The sequence below is a fragment of the Pseudophryne corroboree genome, chromosome 5 (genome assembly GCF_028390025.1).
Source record: "Pseudophryne corroboree isolate aPseCor3 chromosome 5, aPseCor3.hap2, whole genome shotgun sequence".
NCBI classification, from domain to species: domain Eukaryota; kingdom Metazoa; phylum Chordata; class Amphibia; order Anura; family Myobatrachidae; genus Pseudophryne; species Pseudophryne corroboree.
The window spans coordinates 515,535,383-515,553,935 of NC_086448.1; the positions used below are offsets into that span (position 1 = coordinate 515,535,383).

Consider the following 18,553-nt stretch of genomic DNA (forward strand, 5'->3'; position numbering starts at 1 on the left):
AAGCGGTCTCCTCTAGGTTACAGGTCATCAATTTATCCAGCAGGTCCCTCTCCCCTGATCATATGGAAGTACTCGCCAAAGGACTGTCTTTTTCGCCTTCAAGATCTTTCAATAGATTTTCCTGGGAGAAGGATCTGGGACTATTTGGACGGAAGCTCCTTCTGAAAAAAATATTCGCCAAACAACAATCAAGACATTCAGAGAGCATTCCAGATCCAGAATTGTCCACGGAAGATCTCAATGCCATCCAGGAATTAGAGGAACTTTCCATAGAATCCAATACGGATGAAGCACCAACTTACAGACCGAAATGTAGACCCAAATCCTCTTTCTTTCCTCCCGACAACAATAGTCCAGAGATCAAGGTATTTCTGAACCGAGTGTCTAAAGAATTCGACGATATCTACGCTCAAACTAAAAATGATCTTCACCAATTTCCTAACAATCTCAAATTCAAGGAAAGAAAAGCCCTCCAAGAATTGGGAACCTGGCATGACATCATTATAAAAACTTTCAACAAAGGTGGCAACATCGTCCTTTGGCCCCAAGAAATGTATATCACCGAGGCTCACCGACAACTACATAATCTCTCATGCTACAAGAAACTCCTCAGCAATCCGACCACCAGATTCCTGAATGCTTATAATATCCTAATACAAGAAGCTGCAGTACAAGGCACCATTACGAAGCAAGAATCACAATACCTCACAGTCCAGAATCCAAAGGCACCTACATTCTATCTCCTGCCTAAGATACATAAAAATGGCCTCAATCCACCGGGGAGACCCATCATGTCAGGCAACGGCGGTCTATTGGAACAACCGAATCGGTTCCTGGACTTACACCTTCGATATTTTGTTCTTTCTTTACCCTCCTATTTGCAAGACACATCGGATTTACTACGCAAAATCCATGATATACACTTTGAAACAAATTTTCTTTTGGTGACCCTAGATGTGGAGGCACTCTACACTAGTATTAACCACCATCATGGCCTCACAGCCGTCAAGTACTATTTGGATCAAGGAGGTGTAAAGATTTTTCTAATTTCCTTTTAAGATTGCTTGATTTTGTCCTCTCCGAGAATTATTTTGTTTTTCAGGACCATTTTTTCTTGCAAATTAGGGGTACAGCAGTGGGCGCAGCTTGCGCACCAACGTACGCAAATCTTTTTTTGGGATGGTGGGAGCACTTTTATGTGTGAGGAATACACTACACATGTGATATTGTGGCTAAGATATATCGATGATATATTTATCATCTGGAACGGAGAGAGAGATCTTCTCATGGACTTCATTAAACTTCTCAATACTAATGATCTTAATATCAATTTGACATACACCATCAGTGCAGAAACAGTTCCTTTTCTGGACCTGAATATTTATAAATCCAGTACAGGTTTCTTGGAAACAGAGTTATATCGCAAGGAGACTGTAACCAACAGTCTCCTTTTCCAAACCAGCTCTCATTTTCCCCTAACCATCGAGAATATCCCCAAAGGGGAGTATCTCAGGCTAAGACGTAATTGCTCAGAGGATCATACCTTTAAAATCAAAAGCAGAGAACTTACTAATCGTCTCCTAAACAGGGGCTACAGTAAACGTTCACTCAAACGAGCATACTCAGCCACAGCAATGGTTAAAAGAGACAGCTTAATTTTCAGGAAGAAGAAAGAGATCCCAGAACAGGATGATACTATCAGATTTATAGGAACTTTTTGTCCGGAGTGGAAAATGCTAAAGAATGCCATAACCAAACACCTTTCCATATTGCCGTTGGATCCTGACCTATCTCCTCTTCTGAATTATCCTTTACAGATGAGTTGGCGTAGATCTAAGAACATCAGAGATCAGTTTGTTCGGAGCCATTTAATAACGTCTATATTTAAGAAACCGACCGCCACTGGCTCTTTTCCTTGTGGACAATGCAAATCGTGCCCACAGATATTGCAAATTAATACTGTCACTGACAGATACGGCCAAACAGTAAAGTTACAACATTTCTTCAATTGCAAAACTCAAGCAGTGATTTACGGCATAACCTGTGGATGTAACCTTAAATACATCGGCATGACCACACGCAAACTTAAGGAGAGAATCCTGGAACATTTGGGCAACATTCGCAACGCAGCAAAAGATCTTGCACGTATGAAACAGCTTACTTCGGTTGCTAGGCACTTCCATTTTCAACATAAAGGATCTATTAAAGAATTCAAGGCCTTTGGCCTAGATCATGTGCAGTTAGGCATACGAGGAGGAGACATTACTAAAGAATTGTACAAAAAAGAGAGCGAATGGATTTTTCGCCTCTGCAGTCTCAGACCTTTGGGTCTGAATGAGAACATAAATGATGTGGTCTTCCTTTAAGCAATTGTCTCTCAATACCATCAATCTGTCTCTTCCCCCCCCCCCCCCCTCCTAGTCCTAATTTCCCCCCAAAACCCCCCTTCTCTCTTTTCCCCCACTGACCCTTTCACCTCCCTTTAACACAATTTCACACTGCTCAGCCTGGCCATCCCACCATCCACTTTTCTCTTCCCTCCACACTCCTGGGCATGGTTTTAGCCCACACCCTTACTTCCATTGGTACCCACAACTTTTTCTCCTTTCCATCCTCCCGTCCCCGCTCCCCTCCCATTTTCCTCTTTTCTCCCTCATTTCCTTTTCGTTTTCTTTTCTTTCCCCTTTTCCCACCTTTTTTCCTCCACCCATACACCACCCAACATTCACACACATGGCTCTTTCTTCTTTTTTCAATTTTTTATTCATCATGCTCACTTGCCTACACTTTTATTCACTCACCCAGGGGGTCAGTTCCAATCCAATTCATTGACACTTGCACACACGTCATCTTTACACAGGTATTCACTCATTCCTCCTATTATGCAATTTAGATCTGAGTTTCCTGGTTCATGTCTTCTAGTCAATTTGATTGTGTTCATTAATTTATTCCCCCACTCATCCACCTACGCTCGTTAGATCCGCATCACCTTTCCTTTCACGCCTCCCTCTCTATTTTGGTGACACCACGTTACCGTACCCTTTAGTCTCATTATGTCACATGTACCTACACTCACTGCTATCAGGTTAACCCTCCAATTTAATTTAGCCCATTCAGGCTCACACTTTACTGTTTACCCTCACTGGGCTCCATATCCCCAGACCAAGATGGCGCCCTCTGATTCACTATCCCCATCTCACATCCCCCCTTTTCCCCTTACCCCGGACAGCCTATGTCCCTTGACCGTTGTGTCATTGTACTCATTAATTATGTCATTATTTAATATTTTTTAATTTTCCTCCATTTATTTTATTCCTCTTTCCTGTTACAAATGCAGGGAGTTCATTCAGTATTTACATCCCTTTCACAAATTTTATTACTAAAATTTTATTATTATTTTTTCTTATTATTTTTATTTTAATCATCTCTTTCAGGTCTTTAAACATGAGGTTTCATAAATTTATCATTATCATCACCGATACTTATACCGCTATCTCTTGTATTTATTTATCAATGCCTTGAGGTTCTCTCCTCTTTTTAAATCGTAATCCTCTCTGCCAATATGCCCTTATCCCTCTTATTATCTCCTTTCCTGTTTGCCAACTACCAAGATGGCGCCCAAGGTCTCATTATCCCTGGCCGGATATCCCCGAGACGCCCCGCAATGATAATGCAGCGCACAGACGCATACCAGCGTCATCTGATTGCTCCCGCCTACCACGTCCGCCCACTGACGCTACCAACAGCGATAGGCTGTCTAGGTCATTACAGCTGCTAATAAACTCTGTTCCCCTCCTACCCCTCCAAACCCGGAAGTGAACAAGCCCTCCCGGGCAAAACGCGTCTTCTACGGGGGGACCTGCGATGGAGTGATTTTCTGACTCCGTTCTCTTCACCTGACGATGCCCTGACACATCCACCCTGACCCCTTTTCTTGGTGTTCAGTAAGCCTATATCTGTCTTGTGAATCTCTCACAGACAGCAACCCCTTATCTGTGTATAGTCACACTTTGGATGCTGATATTTTACCACACATTGCAGCAGACCTTCCTGGGAAGCTTGTCTGCTGTCATAGGCCTTGGACTCAATTTCCATAAGAGGGGTTATTATAATATATTGCTATACTATCCTAGGATTTTTATTATATTTCTTTTTTGTTTCACAAACATCTTGTATAAGAACGGTCAGAACTTGCAGTTAGGCAGCCTTATTATAAGGTGACGCTAGTATACTGCCACATTTGGTCATCAAACCATTCTGTATATATTATAATTTTCAAGTGTTATTCCAGAAATTTATGATAATAAGGCTATATTGCCAGAATAGCTGGGATAATAGATTAAACATATATATATATGGTTTTTCCCTATGTGATTAGATTCTCATGCTCTTTTCTTATGTTAAAAACAGCCTTTTCTGTTAGGGGCACATTATCATGAATGGTGACGCATTATATCAAATGTTTACATGTGCCCCACACATTGTCATTCGTAATGGGATTCAAGAAACACGTGATAAAATATTATGTCTGCATTTCTTTTGCTTAGTCAAGATAGTATGCAAAATATAGAATTTTTCAGAACAGATTTTCACATTCCATTTCTGTGCTAAAAACCAGTATTTGGTGTCAGGAGCATAATAATAGATTTGTGACACACACACACATATATATATATATATATATATATATATATCTATCTTTTACAACTGCTCTTTACGTTCAATGCAGTAAATTCCTCATTACAACTGAATAACAAATAGCAATTCCTTGCTCTTCTTTTTTTCTTTTCCATGGACTCTCATCTGCGATCCACGGAACATAATACCACAAATGTGGGATTTGTTGAACCGTGTCTAACGCAGAAAGCAGATCCACATAATTCTACTCACTTTACTTATTCACCCACTTTCCTTTCTCAGAAATATTTCCATTCTATACTCATTTCTTATATAGGTGCACTCTCATTGGTATACAGATCCCACAAACCCTACTACCATACCACGCTGATAAATGCCCGATCTCGTCCGATCTTGGAAGCCAAACAGCGTTGGGCCGGGTCAGTACCGGGAGAGGAGACTTCCTGGGAATACCTGGTGTTGAAGAGCAGGAATTATTTTCCTCCTTATGTGAGATGAGATACCAACACCACTATCACCACTAAATCCTTCTTAATTTTTGTAGACTGCAATCCAACGTCGAGTTCTCCAATATATGTGATATCTGTCACCTATTCAGGTTTCTATCGTCAGGTGATCAGACTATCTATTTGTGAGTGGTCCTATTGGGACATACTTACTACTGTCCTTGTGACCACTCTATGGTCCCATCAATACAGATATTCTGTACTGGTCAGGGGAAACGGGGGTAAGACAATTGTGTGTCTACAACCCTTCCAATCACTCTTTGTGAATAAAAAAGACCAGAACATTTTAAATTTCTTTCTTATTTTCTTTATTTTCAATGGATTATGTAGATAGGTAATCATGTTTTATCTTATCAATAAAAATTATGTTTTAAGTATTTTCCTCTAGATAACACAGTAATTTTTCCTTTATTACCTAAGAGTGTGCCCACACAAGAGCCTTCTCTCTCTCCCATTGCCAGTACATGCATTTTCTGGCTCTGGGCGCACCACCAACTAGGACACCACTTACAGTAAGAGAAAATTGAAATAAAAAAAATTTTCTCCCCAACTTTTAGGGGTGTAATTGTCCGATTTTGGTTTTTCATATTTATTATTGCATTACCTTAGACCGGTGCCGGATCGCCCTTTGTCTAGTCAGAAGGTAAGACAGATCAGATTGGCGAAGTGATTCTTATCTGGCATCAAATTCTATGTTTCTAAGAACTGACACTGTCAGCTTATCAGAATGCTGGCAGCTATGGCAATTTTTATAGTTTGTCCTTTTACTCTGAGATTGCTGCCTTATATTGCCTTTTAAATGATTGTCACTTTAAAACATTGGGCAAACTCAAATGCCTACCAGTCGCAGGCTATTATATTTCCCCCATGGACTCTGATATTAGTGAAGGAGTAGTGTGTATCCTTTGGCATACACAATGGTGGAAATTTACTAAGGTCCCAATTTGATTTGAGATTACTTTTTTTCATACGAAAATGCAACTCGGAAATTTACTAAACACATATTTTGGCAATGTTTGGCCAATTCGTATTGAGATACACTGCCATCCACACAAATACGAATCAATACACCATCGGTCAAACACGGTTGTTTGTTCACATACATCTCATACAACAGAGGAATTTACTAAGAATTCATACTGCCGACAATAGCCATAGGAAAACAGAAGGGAAACATCAACACACCAACACTACCACAAATGGACTGCCTTAATGCCTCAAAAGTATGTAATTCATCTTATGCATATTATCTGTTTTTTTAACCTATGAAAAGGCATCCCCAATCTGCTCACTACAGTTCTCTCTCATACAAACTCTTGTATGTTTTTGATATAATGATTTTCTTGTAATTGTCATTGCATGTGTGGGGAAGTTGCTCGGTGAAACAGTTTATGTTTATTGCATGCTGACTGGTGTTTACCTCCTTTGAACATTTGGCCATTGTGGTCAGGTGTATTATATCTTTATATTTAGTGAGGTGTAGTCATGGTGTAAAGGACAGATTATAATTACTGATTAGTAAATGAAAACAAATAACAAACACTGAGCAACATCACCAAACAATTAATTTCAACTTTAAACGTGTCATTTATTTTGTACTTTCTTGACATGGCTACTAGTAACAGATGCACAGGCCAAATTCTTAAAGCTATGTGTGCACATGCTAGGAGCTTAGGAGACAAAATTCCAGAGCTAACTGCAATAATGACAAGGGATAACCTGAATATTGTGGAAATTACAGAGTCATGGTGCAATGAGAATCATGACTGGGACATTGCTATACCAGGATACAATTTATTTAGGAAGGATAGAATGGGAAGAATCGGAGGAGGGGTAGCAATGTATGTGACAAAAAGCATACATGCAACTTTAATACAAAATATTGAAAACAAAACTGAGGCCCTTTGGGTCACCATAGAAACCGGGGAGAAGGATATTATTCGCATTGGGGTGATCTATAGACCACCAGGCCAGGGGCAGGATTTGGACAGGAACCTATTGTTGGACATCACTAAAATGGCTATAAAGGGAGAAGTCATAATCATGGGAGACTTTAATTTACCTGATGTATATTGGGAGGGGTCTTTTGCTAGTTCAGCTACAAGTGGCAAATTTCTAAATTCCTTACAGGGAGCATCTCTCAAGCAATTGGTGAGGGAGCCCACTTGCAATGACTCAATATTAGATTTAATTCTCACAAATGGTATGTACATATGGCAGTATGGTTTAGTATAAAGACAGGATCCAACTCCTGTCACACAAAAATAAAGGTGTTGGATTTTAGGAATGCTGACTTTTCAAAAATCGGGAGATGTTTAACTGATTCATTGGCGGGCTGGAGGGACTTGGAAGGAGTGCAGGAGAGGTGGGAAAACCTGAAAAGGGCAGTACTAAGGGCAACAGACCCTTGTATCAAAAGGGTTAGGAAAAGCACAAGGAAAAGGAAGCCAGTGTGGTTCACAAAAGAAGTATCAACTAGTGTGAAAGCAAAAAAAGATGGCTTTCAGGAAATACAAACAGACTCAAAATAATAACGACTAAGAGGTGTATCTTGACAGACGGCAGAATGCTAAGTAAGTGATCAGACGTGCAAAGGCAGAAGCTGAGGAGAAAATGGCCCAGTCAGTAGATAAAGGGGCAAAACTTTTTTTTTTACGTATATAAATGAAAGGAAAAAATCAAATGGAGGAATAATAAGACTGAAGACAAAGAGTGAGAATTTGGTGGAGGGAGACAAGGCAATAGCAGATCACCTAAATCATTATTTTTGCTCCGTATTTACTACAGAAAGAGAAGGGAAGGGGCCACAGTTAAGCTGCAAGAACATTCATACAAATAAGGTAGATTAAACTACATTTACAGAAGAGAAGGTCCTAACAGAACTTTCAAAACTAAAAGTGGAAAAATCAATGGGGCCAAATGGGATACACCCAACGATACTAAAAGAGCTAAAAGATGTGCTGGTGGCACCATTAACAGAATTATTTATCCAGTCACTAAATACAGGTGCCATTCCAGAGTACTGGAAAAGAGCAAATGTAGTTCCTCTGTACAAAGTGGAAGCAAGGAAGAAGCAAGTAACTACAGACCAGTAAGCCTTACATCAGTAGTAGGGAAAGTAATGGAAAAACTATTAAAATAAAGAGTTGTGGAATATCTTAAATCAAACAACTTACAGGATCCAAAACAGCATGGATTTACAGGTGGGAGATCATGCCAAACAAATCTTATTGACTTTTTTGACTCTGTGATGAAAATAATAGATCAAGGGGGAGCTGTAGACGTAGCATATTTAGACTTTAGTAAGGCATTTGACACTGTCCCACATCGCAGACTGCTAAATAAACTTGAAAGCATGGGGGTGGATTACAAAACAGTTAAATGGATAAGAACCTGGTAGCAGGATAGGAAACAGACAGTTGCATTAAATGGAGTGCAATCTTTGGAAGGAAATGTTACCAGTGGAGTACCCCAGGGATCTGTACTTGGACCAGTTCTCTTTAATATCTTTGGTGACATTGCAAATGGCAATAAAGGGAAAGTATGCCTTTTTGCAGATGATACAAAGATTTGCAACAGGGTAGACACACCGGGAGTGATGAAACAAATGATTGATGACCTAGCTAGGCTTGAGAAATGGTCAAGAACGTGGCAACTACAGTTTAATGCTAAAAAATGCAAAATCATGCACTTGGGTCTCAAAAACCCAAAGGCTAAATATATTATCAATGGTACTATAATGGAAACTACTGAGGAGGAAAGGGATTTAGGATTCACTATTTCAAGTGACTTAAAGGCAGGAAAGCAATGCAACAAAGCAATGAGAAAGGCAAGTTGGATGCTTGGTTGCATAGCCAGAGGAATCAGTAGTAGGAAAAAAAAAAGTAATAATGCCACTGTATAGGTCATTGGTACAGCCTCATCTTGAATACTGTGTCCAGTTCTGGAGACCATATCTCCAGAAGGATATAAATACATTAGAGAGTGTACAAAGAAGGGCAACTAAAATGGTGCATGGCCTACATCACAAAACTTACCCGGAAAGGCTAAAAGATCTTAACATGTATAGTTTGGAGGAGAGAAACTTTCAAATATACCAAGGGTTTTAACAAAGTTCAGGAGGGAAACATTCTTCAAAGGAAGAGGAGTATTAGAACTCGAGGACATACACTGAAACTGGAGGGAGGCAGGTTCAGTGGAAATTTAAGGAAAACTTACTTCACAGAAAGGGTAGTGGACAAGTGGAATGCCTCCCATCAGAAGTGGTAGAGGCTAAGACTGTAGAGCAATTTAAACATGCTTGGGATAGTCATGAATATCCTTACAACGAATTAAGGTTCAAAAAGGGTTGAGATTACCTAAAGGATAAAAAAGGGGCAGACTAGATGGGCCAAGTGGTTCTTATCTGTCGTCAAATTCTATGTTTCTATGTTACATTGCCGGAAAAGCATGGAATTTGTGCACAAATAGAACTTTCATATCGACCTTCTTCTGGCTGGTGTGTTTGGAAAATCATGCCTGGATCAGTGAAATCCGTGCATGCTTCTCTATTTTAAAATGTAGTAAAGAGTTGAGCCGGTCCTGGTTGTTAAAATACCAGGAAAAATTTGTATAGGGGTTCCCAGTATTTTAAAAACCAGCACCGGCTCTTGGACCAGTCTTGGTTCCAAAAATATGGGGAGGAAAGGACGTAGGGGTCTCCCATATTTTTGAAACCAGCTCTGGTCTCTACTAGTCATGGAGATAATGCCACAGCTGGGCGACACATTTATACTGGTCCCTGCAGTTTTAACTATTTAAATACTTTACACATTAAAGCCCTGCACGGATCTCACTGATTGACAATGGTGACATTGGTGATCTCCAATTGAAAAAACACGGTAGTTTAGTAAATTAACTTTGCAACTTTTTGAGAGAAAAAAAAAGAAATATCAAACGGCCAATGTCAGCCGAGATTGATCTCAGCTGAAATCGGCTTCAACACTAATATCAGCAAATTTACCCCAATATGTCTGTATTGGTGAGATATTTATACAAGAGAAAACTTTTCAGGTACTCAGACACACCTATTTTGCTGAGCATATCTTTTCTAACATGAATTTGACCATAGGCTACTTTTTCACGCTCTGCTCGGGGCAATTCAGGTATAACCAGTAAGCCAGAAGTGCTGCTATAGGTAGTTTGCAGGTACACTCCTTTCCCATATATAATACTGTAGGTTACAAAACAGTGATACTTCCCAAATCTGGATGTCTGCAGTAATAACATATTAATAATATGATTTAAATCTACAAAGTGATACAGTTAAAAAATAACATTTAGACATTTATTAATAAATCAATGAATAAAGTAGAAGTCTAAATATATGCAATGTGAATAAAACCTTTTCAATCAAATATACTGTTAAAATAATAATAATAATAATAATAATAATAATAATAATATCAGTAATAATAATTGTTATCTAGGGCTCAAGAAATGTTATAAATGCTATCAATGTATAATTCGTATGAAGCATTGTATTTTCAAATAGTAGGTCAAATTGCAATTCTGTAATTAGCAATCCAAGTAATTTAACCTGCTAGGTGTAAAAGAACTTTGTGTACTGTACGCCGCAGAGGACCATGTGTTAGCTACAAAGGACTTTGGCACTTACGGCCTTATACACAGACTACATGTCCGTAAGGGAAAGAAATTGCTTAAGAAGGGCATTTGGTCAGGTGAATCTCCTTCCTGACAAATCCGTAAAACTGCCCAAGTCACAGGTTCTTAGCCTTCAAACAGAATTAAGCAGGTAATTAAGCGACCCTGCTTTTTTGACAGATAAACCCTGTGTTTCAAGAACAAGGGAGGGAGGCTTTCCACACATTCCTCAATCAATTAATTTTGGTACTGAAGGATTTAATCCCAAAGGTGGGAGCCAAAGAGCAGCACTGCAAGGATAAAAATTCAACGCTGGCAACTGCACACGATCTTGCACTTCGCATGGGTTGATTTCTGCCTTTATTCACACACAATTGTTCAGAGCCCTATGGAACAGTGAACACTTGTACAAGTTCAGACAGCCGTAAAGTGTGACACTTTTGTGCAAGCTGAGACAGCTGTAAAGTGCTGCGGTTGTTGCGAAGACACGCGGATGCAAGTACTTTACAGATAATTGAAATGAGCCCATGACCTCTTTTGAAGCAGCTATTTATCTGAGAACAGTACCTACACAAAATACTAAACATATACAAAACTTTAAATATTTAAAAACTAATCAAATTGTCAAAATAAAAGTAATTGCAGGGGAGGTAAGTTGCTACAATCATGGTAGAAAATAAATCTTTTGCATTACTGAGCTAAAAAAAAAAACTTCTTACAAGAGCATCATGTACAGCTATACTAGCACTCTCTTTGCCCCCCACACTATAATTCCAGCAGTGTCCCTCAATAGGTTTCTTGAGTTTAATTTGATAGTGTCTGCTAGTTCTCTGTACTGCTGCTCTGTTCTTCCTCATACAAATATAAGGAGGGCACTTTGCATCAGAAGCCACAACACAAATAGCTTGGTGGTTAGTGTATGTCCAACACTGACTGCTCACAAGTGCTATGAGTGGGAATAAGCAGGCTATGGTTCCAAATTTAAGAACTTAGGGTCTTATTCAGGTTAAATCACAGGTGCGATCCGATCACATATTCCTGATTTTGGGGTCATGTGCATGCGCAAGGCCCATTCTGCGTGCAAACAATCCAAGAAATGCGATTGCATCGCACTGATGCAAATGCTTCTGCCTGATTGACAGGCAGAGGCGTTCGAGGAGTGGTCGGGGGCGGCATTGTGGGGGCGTGGTGACAAAAACGCAGACAGGTCAGGGCCGTTTTCGGAGCGGCCGCTGTGACGGGAAAGATGCCTGCACTGTGTCTGCCTTCGCAGCTAGGGGGCTCCCTTAATTTGCTGGGTCTGCGATGGGATTACAATTGGTTCGCATAGCTGGCGGCCATTAGCATTCGAGTGCTAGCACATGCAGTTATGCTAAATTAGCAAAGCTGCAACTGATGCTGAATAAGGTCCACAGACATCACTTCTGGAAGGGTTAGTTGGGCTACAATCTATAACTGAGATTGTAATTGGACTGGTGTTTCTGGTTGCGTGGTGTCTTATACCAGGTTTAATTCAGCATTACTGTTGGGTGTGAGACACACATTCCTTGATAGCAAAACAAATATTATTTGACCAGAAGGTTGTACACCCTGGTTCTATCTGACAGTGTGGAAACAAAACATCAGAAAGGAAGTGTCAGAATGTAATTTTGTGTCTATCTCTATTTCTCTGACGTCCTAGTGGATGCTGGGAACTCCGTAAGGACCATGGGGGGGATAGACGGGCTCCGCAGGAGACTGGGCACTCTATAGAAAGATTTAGGACTATCTGGTGTGCACTGGCTCCTCCCCCTATGACCCTCCTCCAAGCCTCAGTTAGATTTCTGTGCCGAGCTGGATGCACACTAGGGGCTCTCCTGAGCTCCTAGAAGAAAGTATAGTTTAGGTTTTTTATTTTACAGTGAGACCTGCTGGCAACAGGCTCACTGCAGCGAGGGACTAAGGGGAGAAGATGCGAACCTACCTAACTGGTGGTAGCTTGGGCTTCTTAGGCTACTGGACACCATTAGCTCCAGAGGGATCGAACACAGGACCCGACCTCGTCGTCCGTTCCCGGTGCCGCGCCGCTGTCCCCCTTACAGAGCCAGAAGCAAGAAGGTGGTCCGGAAAATCGGCGGCTGAAGACTTCTGTCTTCTCCAAGGTAGCGCACAGCACTGCAGCTGTGCGCCATTGCTCCTCATGCACACCACACACTGCGGTCACTGATGGGTGCAGGGCGCAGGGGGGGGCGCCCTGGGGCGCCCTGAGCAGCAATATTAACACCTTGGCTGGCAAAACTAACACCATATATAGCCCCAGGGGCTATATAGGTGTATATTAACCCCTGCCAGAAACGATAAAATAGCGGGAGAAAGCCCGCCAAAAAAGGGGCGGAGCCATCTCCCTCAGCACACTGGCGCCATTTTTCCCTCACAGCTCCGCTGGAAGGAAGCTCCCTGGCTCTCCCCTGCAGTCCTGCACTACAGAAAGGGTAAAAAAGAGAGGGGGGGGGCACAATTTAGGCGCAGTATATATATTATATAGGCAGCTATAAGGGAAAACACTCTGTATAGGTGATATCCCTGTGTTATATAGCGCCCTGGTGTGTGCTGGCATACTCTCCCTCTGTCTCCCCAAAGGGCTTTGTGGGGTCCTGTCCTCTGTAAGAGCATTCCCTGTGTGTCTGCTGGGTGTCGGTACTGCTGTGTCGACATGTATGATGAGGATAATGATGTGGAGGCGGAGCAAATGCCTGTGAATGTGATGTCACCCCCTGCGGGGTCGACACCAGTGTGGATGGACTTATGGAAGGAATTACGTGACAGTGTCAGCTCCTTACATAAAAGGTTTGACGACATAGGACAGCCGGCTACTCAGCTTGTGCCTGTCCAAGCGTCTCAAATGTCATCAGGGGCTATAAAACGCCCGCTACCTCAGATGACAGATACAGATGTCGACACGGATACCGACTCCAGTGTCGACGATGATGAGACGAGTGTACCCTCCAATAGATCCACCCGTTACATGATTGAGGCAATGAAAAATGTTTTACACATTTCTGATGATACCCCTGGTACCACAAAAAAAGGGTATTATGTTTGGTTTTTCCTGCATCTGACAAATTAAATGAGGTGTGTGAGGAAGCGTGGACTTCCCCAGATAAGAAATTGATCATTTCTAAACGGTTAATGGCTGCGTACCCTTTCCCGCCAGAGGATAGGTCACGCTGGGAAACACCCCCTAGGGTAGATAAAGCGCTGACACGCTTATCAAAGAAGGTGGCACTACCATCTCCGGATACGGCCGCCCTAAAAGAACCTGCTGATAGAAAGCAGAAAAGTACCCTAAAAGCTATATACACACACACTGGCATTATATTGAGACCCGCTATTGCATCAGCTTGGATGTGCAGTGCTGCAGCTGCGTGGTAGGCTCCCTGTCGGAAAACATTGATACCATGGATAGGAACAATATTTTGCTAACGATTGACCATATAAAAGACGCGGTCTTCTACATGCGTGATGCACAGAGGGATATCTGACAGCTGGCATCAAAAATAAGCGTTATGTCCATTGCCGCCAGACGGGGGTTATGGACTAGGCAATGGTCAGGTGATGCCGACTCCAAGCGGCACATGGAAGTTTTACCCTATAAAGGGGTGGAACTTTTTGGGGAAGGTCTTTCAGACCTCGTTTCCACAGCTACTGCTGGGAAATCGACTTTTTGCCACAGGCTACCCCACAGCAAAAGAAAGCACCGTATTATCAGGTACAGTCCTTTCGGCCCCAGAAAAATAAGAGGGCTAGAGGCTCATCCTTTCTGTCGAGGGGCAGAGGAAGGGGGAAAAAGCTGCAGCACACAGCTAGTTCCCAGGAGCAGAAGTCCTCCCCTGCGTCCGGTAAGTCCACAGCATGACGCTGGGGCTGCTCAGGCGGAACCGGGAACGGTGGGGGCACGTCTCAGGTTTTTCAGCACACAGTGGGCTCTCTCACAAGTGGATCCCTGGGTCCTTCAAGTGGTATCTCAGGGGTACAGGCTGGAATTCGAGACGTCTTCCCCCCCCCGCCGTTTCCTAAAATCTGCCTTGCCGGCAACTCCCTCTGCCAGGGAGGCAGTGTTGGTGGCTATTCAAAAACTGTATTCACAGAAAGTGATTGTCAAGGTACCCCTCCTTCAGCAAGGAAAGGGTTACTACTCCACAATGTTTGTGGTACCGGACGGTTCGGTGAGACCCATCTTAAATTTAAAAGACTTGAACATTTATATGAAAAGGTTCAAGTTCAAGATGGAATCGCTCAGGGCGGTTATTGCGAGCCTGGAGGAGGGGGATTACATGGTCTTCCTGGACATCAAGGATGCGTACCTGCATGTCCCCATTTACCCTCCGCACCAGGAGTACCTCAGATTTGTGGTACAAGACTGTCATTATCAGTTCCAGACGCTGCCGTTTGGGTTATCCACGGCACCGAGGGTCTTTACCAAGGTAATGGCCGAAATGATGATACTCCTTCGCAAGAAGGGAGTTTTAATTATCCCGTACTTGGACGATCTCCTGATAAAGGCGAGGTCCAAAGAACAGTTGATAGTGGGGGTGGCACTTTCTCGGGAAGTGCTACAACAGCATGGCTGGATTCTCAATATTCCAAAGTCACAGCTGGTCCCGACGACACGTCTTCTGTTCCTGGGAATGATTCTGGACATAGACCAGAAAAGAGTGTTTCTTCCACTGGAAAAAGCCGAGGAATTGTCATCTCTGGTCAGAGACATCCTAAAACCAGGAAAAGTGTCGGTACATCAATGCACACGAGTCCTGGGAAAAATGGTAGCTTCATACGAAGCAATTCCATTCGGAAGGTTTCACGCAAGGACGTTCCAGTGGGACCTGTTGGACAAATGGTCCGGGTCCCATCTCCAGATGCAACAGCGGATAACCCTATCGTCCAGAACCAGGGTGTCGCTGCTGTGGTGGCTGCAGAGGGCTCATCTACTAGAGGGCCGCAGATTCGGAATACAGGACTGGGTCCTGGTGACCACGGATGCCAGCCTTCGGGGCTGGGGGGCAGTCACAAAGGGAAGAAATTTTCAAGGACTGTGGTCAAATCAGGAGATTTCTCTTCACATAAATATCCTGGAGCTAAGGGCCATTTACAATGCCCTAAGCCAGGCAAGACCCCTGCTTCAAAACCAGCCGGTACTGATCCAGTCAGACAACATCACGGCGGTCGCCCATGTAAACAGACAGGGCGGCACGAGAAGCAGGATGGCTATGGCAGAAGCCACAAGGATTCTCAGATGGGCAGAGAATCATGTGTTAGCACTGACAGCAGTGTTCATTCCGGGAGTGGACAACTGGGAAGCAGACTTCCTCAGCAGGCACGACCTCCACCCGGGAGAATGGGGACTTCATCCAGAAGTCTTCCAAATGCTGGTCAACCGGTGGGAAAAACCACAGGTAGACATGATGGCGTCCCGCCTCAACAAGAAGTTGAAAAGATATTGCGCCCGGTCAAGAGACCCTCAGGCGATAGCGGTGGACGCTCTAGTGACACCATGGGTGTACCAGTCGGTTTATGTGTTTCCTCCTCTACCTCTCATACCAAAGGTACTGAGAATAATAAGAAGGCAAGGAGTGAAAACCATACTCGTGGTTCCGGATTGGCCAAGAAGAGCTTGGTACCCGGAACTTCAAGAGATGCTTGCAGAGGACCCTTGGCCTCTGCCGCTCAGACAAGACCTGCTGCAGCAGGGACCCTGTCTGTTCCAAGACTTACCGCGGCTGTGTTTGACGGCATGGCGTTTGAACACCGGATCCTGAAGGAAAAGGGTATTCCGGAGGAAGTCATCCCTACCCTGATCAAAGCCAGGACGGATGTCACCGCAAGACATTATCACCGCATTTGGCGGAAATATGTTGCTTGGTGTGAGGCCATGAAGGCCCCGACGGAGGAATTTCAACTGGGTCGATTCCTGCACTTCCTGCAAGCAGGGGTGACGTTGGGCCTCAAATTGGGGTCCATAAAGGTCCAGATTTCGGCTCTGTCGATTTTCTTCCAGAAAGAACTGGCTTCACTGCCTGAAGTTCAGACTTTTGTCAAAGGAGTTCTGCATATTCAGCCTCCTTTTGTGCCCCCAGTGGCACCTTGGGATCTCAATGTGGTTTTGGCATTCCTAAAATCACATTGGTTCGAACCACTTAAGACTGTGGATTTAAAATATCTCACGTGGAAAGTGGTCATGCTGTTGGCCCTGGCGTCGGCCAGGCGGGTTTCAGAATTGGCGGCTTTGTCTTGTAAAAGCCCTTATCTGATTTTCCATATGGATAGGGCAGAATTGAGGACTCGTCCTCAGTTTCTCCCATAGGTGGTCTCAGCTTTTCACTTGAACCAACCTATTGTGGTGCCTGCGGCTACTAGGGACTTGGAGGATTCCAAGTTGCTGGACGTAGTCAGGGCCCTGAAAATTTTTGTTTCCAGGACGGCTGGAGTCAGAAAAACTGACTCGCTGTTTATCCTGTATGCACCCACCAAGCTGGGTGCTCCTGCTTCTAAGCAGTCTATTGCGCGCTGGATTTGTAGCACTATTCAGCTGGCGCATTCTGCGGTAGGCTTACCGCAGCCTAAATCTGTAAAAGCTCATTCCACACGGAAGGTGGGCTCATCTTGGGCGGCTGCCCGAGGGGTCTCGGCTTTACAACTTTGCCGAGCAGCTACTTGGTCAAGGGCAAACACGTTTGCAAAATTCTACAAATTTGATACCCTGGCTGAGGAGGACCTGGAGTTCTCTCATTCGGTGCTGCAGAGTCATCCGCACTCTCCCGCCCGTTTGGGAGCTTTGGTATAATCCCCATGGTCCTTACGGAGTTCCCAGCATCCACTAGGACGTCAGAGAAAATAAGAATTTACTCACCGGTAATTCTATTTCTCGTAGTCCGTAGTGGATGCTGGGCGCCCATCCCAAGTGCGGATTGTCTGCAATACCTGTATATAGTTATTGTTACAAACATCGGGTTTTGTGGTGAGCCATCTCTTCAGAGGCTCCATTTGTTATCATACTGTTAACCGGGGTTCCTATCACGTGTTATATGGTGTGATTGGTGTGGCTGGTATGAGTCTTACCCGGGATTCAATAATCCTTCCTTATTGTGTCAGCTCTTCCGGGCACAGTTCCTAACTGAGGCTTGGAGGAGGGTCATAGGGGGAGGAGCCAGTGCACACCAGATAGTCCTAAATCTTTCTATAGAGTGCCCAGTCTCCTGCGGAGCCCGTCTATCCCCCCCATGGTCCTTACGGAGTTCCCAGCATCCACTACGGCAGGGGTCTTCAACCCGTGGCCCGCGGGCCACAGGTGGCCCGCTGCTATGGTTTCCATGGCCCGCCGACGCGCCCGCCCGCAGCGCACATATGAACACAAAAAAAATAAATAAATTTTTTTCCCTTTCCCGGAGTCATGTGACTCCCCCGCACTGTCACTGGTTGCCTGTGAAGAAGGGGAGTAGCTCCTCTTAGGCTGGTCAGTGGTCTGGTCACCCTTACTGTGTCTCCCTCCCTGTGTCTCCCTCCCTGTGTCTCCCTCCGCCTGCAGTGTTGAATAGGTGGGTGAGAGCGGCGGGGACCCGGCTGGGGGGGGTGCGGCAAGTTACCATTGAGAGCAGGGGGCAGTGCGGGAACCCGGCGGGCGGGAGCGGAGGGGGTGCGGCAGCATGTATGCAGCCTGAGCATGGCTGTGTGCGGCGGGGACCCGGCGCGGGGGGGGGGGGGGGGGCTGCGGCAGGAGAATAAAAGTGTAT

At 43.9% G+C, this 18,553-nt stretch overlaps 1 protein-coding gene and 1 pseudogene across 4 annotated transcripts in view; both read left to right on the forward strand.

Moving 5' to 3' along the window:
* FARS2 (phenylalanyl-tRNA synthetase 2, mitochondrial) overlaps positions 1 to 18,553 on the forward strand; it is a 1,040,929-nt gene that overhangs the window by 188,687 nt on the left and 833,689 nt on the right. The window lies entirely within an intron of this gene.
* LOC134931635 (5S ribosomal RNA) lies at positions 4,987 to 5,106 on the forward strand (annotated as a pseudogene).